The following is a 6368-nucleotide window of genomic DNA, read 5'->3' on the forward strand; positions in this document are numbered from 1 at the left end:
CGACGAAACAGGAAAGAAAACCCAGAAACAAAACATCTGGATAGAGACAGCTGATTTTTCACAAAGACCCAAAAAGCATTAAATGGGAAGGGGATGCCCTCTTCAATAAATGATGCTGGAAAAAGCTGGATATGCTCCTGCAGCAGAATGAAACAAGCCCCATATTCCACCTCATGCACAACCTCAAGGTGGATCAAAGATCTAAACATAAAACCCCAAACTATCAAGGTCATCATGAGAAGATGGTACAAATTAAGTGCTCTAGTACAGAAGACACGCAGCCTACCAGATATAACAGAAGAAGCACACACCAGGGGAGACAAAATAGATGAATAGGATGCATTAAAAATAAAACACTGTGTACATAGATAGATTTCATTAAAAGACTAAAGTGGATTCTTTTAAAGAGACCTTTTGTGGGTTCTTCAATGGGCCCACCACAACTGTACATATGATGCCTGGCTTCTAAATCACACGTAGCTTCACATCCAACTGTACACCTCCAGCCACTAGTTCAGGTAGCTTAACTCGATGAATGGCTTTTCAAAGAAGATTCTTTTTAAAATCACCCATAACAAGCATTACTGTTATTGTATATAACCTAGAAAACATGTGTGCACACACACACACACACAACTGATGAAGTTTAGCCCCAGGTTGCTGTCCACAGGGGAACAAGCAAGCTCCACACCCATGTGGTTTGTCCAGAAATTAACCAGGCTAACATACCGAGCAGCAAAGGGATCAACCACAATTTTGCAGAGGGTCGCTTCAAAAGCAATGAAGTGAGCCCTTCCTGTGAGGTGAAATGGGTCCTTTAAGCATAAATGAGATGCATTTCACTCCAGGAGCACAATGGGTCACCCTCTCAAGTTGAGAAGGGATGCTGTCTACGAAAATATTTTTTGTTTCAAACAGGGACGGAGTTGCTGCTCTGCAAATGGTCAGGTAACTTCCTAATTACTTATGCAGTCCATCCTAGAGTCTCTTGTATAATTTCTTTCAAATGAATCTTAGTTGATGTGAGTCAGCATGTTTTAGATGTGTCTCTGGCTGCAGTAGTTCTGTGTCGTGAGGTTCACCAGGGTCTCGCGTCAAGGCTAAGATGTTTACCACGCCTATTCTCACAGGGTTCTTTATTCATAGCTAGTTTTCACAAGAGAGAGAGCAGAAGCCCCTATTTTGTCCCCGCATTCTCCACTGAAGAGAGCAGAACATTGGATTCTTTCAGAAATGGCATGATTGCCTGTCTGTTGCTGTTGATAGGCGTCATTGTGGCTCTATGAGTCTGCTTTCTTCCTTACACTATTACTTCACTCTCTCCCTTCTGGGAAGAAGAGGCAACAAATAGTTGACCAGTCTCTTTTACAGAAGGTTGCAGAAGCCTGAATGATGTCTAGTAAGAGAATTGACTGATACCTGTTTTACTTGGAATAGATGTTCACAATTTAATTTTATGTTATCGGATGAGTCATCATGCTGTGGAGACTTAGAACTATCATTGGCTATAACAGCAGCTTTTATAATTTGGGGTTTGGGTATAATTTCTTTGCCCCTCTAAACCATGCTTGCTGTACACTAAGGTCACTGCCATTAGAAGCACCCCTGGGTCAATTTGGGGTCCCCATAGATATACAGTGCAGTTTCTTGTAAATGACTCTATCAGACTGATTTATAAAGTGATTATTTAGAACAACCTTCCCATTAGAGTCTTCTATATCTATTCTGGTAAACCTTGATGTCTACTCATTGGTTCCTGAAAACCACTAGGCTCTAATTTCTCCCCCTGGATTACTTCAGCTAATTCTAAATAATTGAGGGTTTTAATACGAATGTCATTCATTCCTTCCAAAAGGCAGGTTTGCATGTAATCTTGAGCTGCCTTCTCTTCTGACCCTGCTGGCCCTCTTGATAATTCCACTGTGGATTCTGTTCAGAGACAGCTGTGGGTCCATCAACAAAGTGCTGAACTTCACATCTGGGGGCTCCTCAGAGATAACAGCTTCATCTGCCATTCATTTTCAGCAAGTTTGTGCATGACAATAGAGGTAAGCCATTGGGAATTAAAATATGCCCCCCCCCATACACTAACCTGCCTTTCTATTTTGTTTTGAGATGTGCTCTTTCACTCTCTGATTATCTGTCTCTCTCTTTCATTATTTATGAGACTAGGAAAGAGGAAGATTTCTCTCCAATCCAAAGGAAAGCAGCGCTTACTGTATTTATGAGGCTTTGAGGTGGGCAAGCCTGTCTCCCCTCAGAAGAATGATCAAACTCAATGTCATGAGCCAATGCTTACTCATGAAGATCCGACCCCACCCCCGGGTTTCTGGGACTACAACTATTTAAAGGAGCAGAAAACCCAATCTTTCTCCTACGAAACTGCTAGTGTTTTCAAACTGCTGACCATTCAGACTACAGCCCAATGCAGAACAACTACACCACCAGAGCTCCTTGTCCCTAAGTATAGGATACTAAATTAGATTATGAGTCAACATGTGCATGGTCTGGGATTAGTTAAGGCAAATCTAGGAGTCAAAATGGTTACTGTCTGCCCTTGCCTCTACCACATCATGGGATGGTGACTCCTGAGATACATAATGGGGCAAGGTGAACACTGTGGGTAATAGCTGGAACATTCCTCATACCACAGAGCAGTACCCTCACTAACTCATTCAATGAATTCTCTGGTAGATGAGAAATCTTTGCTATTTGATATCTCCACGTGAGTTGAAACTTCTACTCTCCCAGATTTCTCACTGTTTATTTGTCAGTTTCTGTCTTCAAGATAACCCTACAGGACCAGTCAGGACGTTTATTAAGAGAAATAGACAAAGAATGTAGTTTGCTTCATGAAAATTGCAATAAATTATCTGAATTTTTTAGACATAACTCAGGAATGCTCCATTAGAAGTCTTCTCTGCTTTTTAGTTCATTTGGGACTCTGCCAGAGATTGGACTCACAAGGCTAAAGGAACTCTTTTCTATTATTGGAGCCTTAAAGACAGCTCACACTGAGAGGCTACATACTCTACAAATGTTGACTTTTACTAAGTTCTTGAGAGAGTTAGCCCTTAGTTGAGCATAGAAAGCACTTAACATTTGATGGTTTTTCTATAGTTAGGAGCATGACTTTACATCCATCAACTAAAAACTCTTAATAATAAACCACAAAGCCTTCCTAGAGCTTGAATAAGTTCATCCAAATTTAACCATTTCTGCTCAGTGTTATGAAGAAGCTAAGAAATGCTGGTCACATCCCACTGTAGGCTTTTCCCTCACTAGAGGGAACCAATCGTGGAAAAATGGTGAGAAGGTACAAGAATTAGCTGGCATGCACCCAGTAATTTCTGCCTGGCATCTTGAAGGGACGCTGTGTGGGGAGGCAGTGCAGAGACACAGAGGCTCCCAGAAGGAGGATGATCCCACATACCCTCAATGGGCATAGGAGAAGAGCCTCATCACCAGGCTACTAGTGCCTGAGACTCTCTGCCATTTCCTTCCATTTTTCATGTTTGATAAAAATGGGACAGAACATCAGTGCCTAACCATAAGCTTCTGGGATGCCTGCTAAAAGACTGTGGGGGGGGGGGGGACTGGAATCATCTTTAGATAGCCTAAAGTTGAAGGAAATTGTTTTCTTTTGTAACGTTGCCTAGTCCTTATATCAACTCAGGGATTCTGAGGTCTGGTCAGCCAATGGCTCTCTGATCGACAATATCATCTTTTTGTTGCATTGAAAGGAAGGCAAATGGAGTGAAGCACATTATGTGCAGCCCTTCATAGTCCATAAGGAACATGGAGCAGTAAGCGAACCTTGGTACTAATTATGTTAAAGGAGCCATATTAATATTATTAAATAGACTTCAAGATAAATAGTATTCTCAGACACAAAGTGGAATATTTCATATGAACAAATGGATAACCGATCACTCAGATCAGTAATAAGAAATGTATACCAAAATAAAAATATTCTAGATACATGAAATTAAAATTGATAAAAATTAACTGAATAAAAACACATATTCGGGGAAATGTATGGAAGGAAGTGGCGCTGTCCGCGTGGTCCTCTCAATGTGGAGCGATGGGAGGCCTGGAGAAAAATAAATATGAACGAGGCTCTGCCACCAAACAAAGCCCGGAAGAAGCTGCAGCTGAGCCTGGATGACTTCAGGCGGCTGTGCATCCTGCCGGGCTTTGTCCTCCTGAGTCAAATACAAGAAGGTTAACAAGCGATCCACAGCTGCCGGCACCTTCGACCTCATCAAAGACATCAGATTCCTCCTCTACGAGCCCATTGCCAACAAGTTCAGGGAATACCAGTGTTTATCAGGAAGCTTCCGAAGGCCTGTGGGAAGAGCGAGTGGAACACTGTGGAGCATCTGAAGGACAATAAGCCCAACCACAAGCTTGACCACATCATTAGGGAGCAGTACCCCACCTTATCATTGCCCTGAGGGACCTGGACAATGCCCTCTCCATCTGCTTCCTCTTCTCCACCTTCCCCAAACGGGCAAGTGTCACGTGCAGACCACCCAGCTGGACTGCCAGCTTACAGTGGAATTCCTGAACAATGTCATGGCTGCGTGCACCCTGCACAAGGTCTGCCTGTCCATCAAAGGCATTTACTCCCAGGTCGAGGTGGTGGGCCAGCCCATCGTGTGGGTCACACCCTACGCCTTCTCCCACGATCACCCAACAGATGTGGACTACAGAGTCATGGCCACCTTCACGGAGTTTTACACCACCCTGAGGGGCTTCTTGAACTTCTGCCTCTACCAGTCCCTCCACCTCCACTACCCTTGAGCCCAAGCTCGAGGGACAGACCAGCGCCTAGTTGAAGTCCAGTGAGGGCACGCATGCGCTGGACACGGAGAGCTCCACGGAGAAGCTGACGGCCCTCGGGCGGTGGTGCGGAACGCTGAGCAGGAGGCTGAGGTGGACGAGTTTCCCACTGATGGGCACGTGGCCAGCCAGGAGGAGGACCGCAGGAGGGAGCTGATGGTGCCGAAGCCTGAAGTTCTTCCCTGAACCAAGAGGTGCCCCGTGAGGCTATGGCCTTCATCATCAGGAGTTTCCGGGGGCTGTCTCCTGGGACAAGTTTCTGTGCATCGGGGCTACATACGACATCACAGACTCTAACATCACCCGCCAGATTGCGACAGGCCCCGGGCAGCAAACCCCAGTGGCTGTTTGTCTCCGTGAATGCCCAGCTCCTCCTCCCCATGGAGAGTTACCTCCCAGGGGTGTCGCTGTCCCCCCCCCCATCTCTCGCTGTTTGTGTCGGAGAAGGGGGGCGATGACATCCCACCTGGGAAGCTGAAGCTCCTGGCCCTGCAGTGGGGAGAGGACCCACGAAACCTGAATGAATCTGGAGAGGAGGAGGTGGAAGACTGCGAGGAAAGTGAAGAGGAGGAAGGGGGAGAAAAGGAGGAGGGAAAGGACGAGGAGGAGGCCGGTTCGGAAAAGGAGGAGGAATCCCGCCTGACAGCCCTAGGGGAGCCGAGGGTGGAGAGAAAGAAGCCCAGCGTGGTGGCAGGCACGTGAAGCTGGGGATAAGCAGAGGCTGGCCCAGGAGACGCAGAGAGAGGCCACGCGGTTGGCCATCATGATGATGAGGAAGAGAGAGAAGTACCTCTACCGCAAGATCGTGTTCGGCAAGAAGCTCCAAGTCTGCGAGGCCAACAAACTGAGAAGTGGAAAGCCCACCATGAGCCCGTGGGGCGTGAGAAAGACCGAGAAAGCAAGGCCTGTGTGAGGGCTGGCGGCCCCAGGCCCCTGATGGCTTGGCGCTGAAGACAGGCTGGATGGAGTGCCCCTCCTTGCTACCAACTACTGCCGGCCGGCCAGGAGAGGCACTGCGTGTCCAGCCCGATTTGGTGCTCCCAGGTGTCAGTGACCTTGGGAGGGGAGAGCTAGCCATTCATTCACCCACTTTGGTTTTCTCCAGCCCTCCTATCATGATTGGACCCATGATTCTCAGGGTGCTGTGATGGATGGAGTGTTGAGAGGAGCGTTCCTTAAATGACTGTAGTTTTGCAGTCAATTGGGGAAAAGAACACATATTCAAATTAAAAGTTTACAAAGCTAACCAAACTATCTGTGTAATAAAGTCATAATAATGATACATCAGTAAATATTTAAGCAATTTAAATATATTATCAATCAACTTGGCCAAAAAAATACATTTGAAAAGCACATTTTTTACTTTCAGCAAAACGTAATAGTTTCAGATTGCATAGGCAATAAATAGTATGCAATATTTTAAAATAAATTTCAAAAATTTGAAATCCTAACTTTTCAATACCCCCAAGAGAAATTAATATCAATTAAAAGAAAAATAAATGTTTATAAGCTAGCACAAGTGA

At 45.5% G+C, this 6368-nt stretch overlaps 1 pseudogene; it reads left to right on the plus strand.

Moving 5' to 3' along the window:
- Window positions 1–4084: 4084 nt before the first annotated feature.
- Window positions 4085–5758, plus strand: LOC142455414 (pescadillo homolog pseudogene; annotated as a pseudogene).
- Window positions 5759–6368: the final 610 nt, after the last annotated feature.

Source organism: Tenrec ecaudatus, chromosome 8 (assembly GCF_050624435.1).
Source record: "Tenrec ecaudatus isolate mTenEca1 chromosome 8, mTenEca1.hap1, whole genome shotgun sequence".
In the NCBI taxonomy this organism is placed as follows: domain Eukaryota; kingdom Metazoa; phylum Chordata; class Mammalia; order Afrosoricida; family Tenrecidae; genus Tenrec; species Tenrec ecaudatus.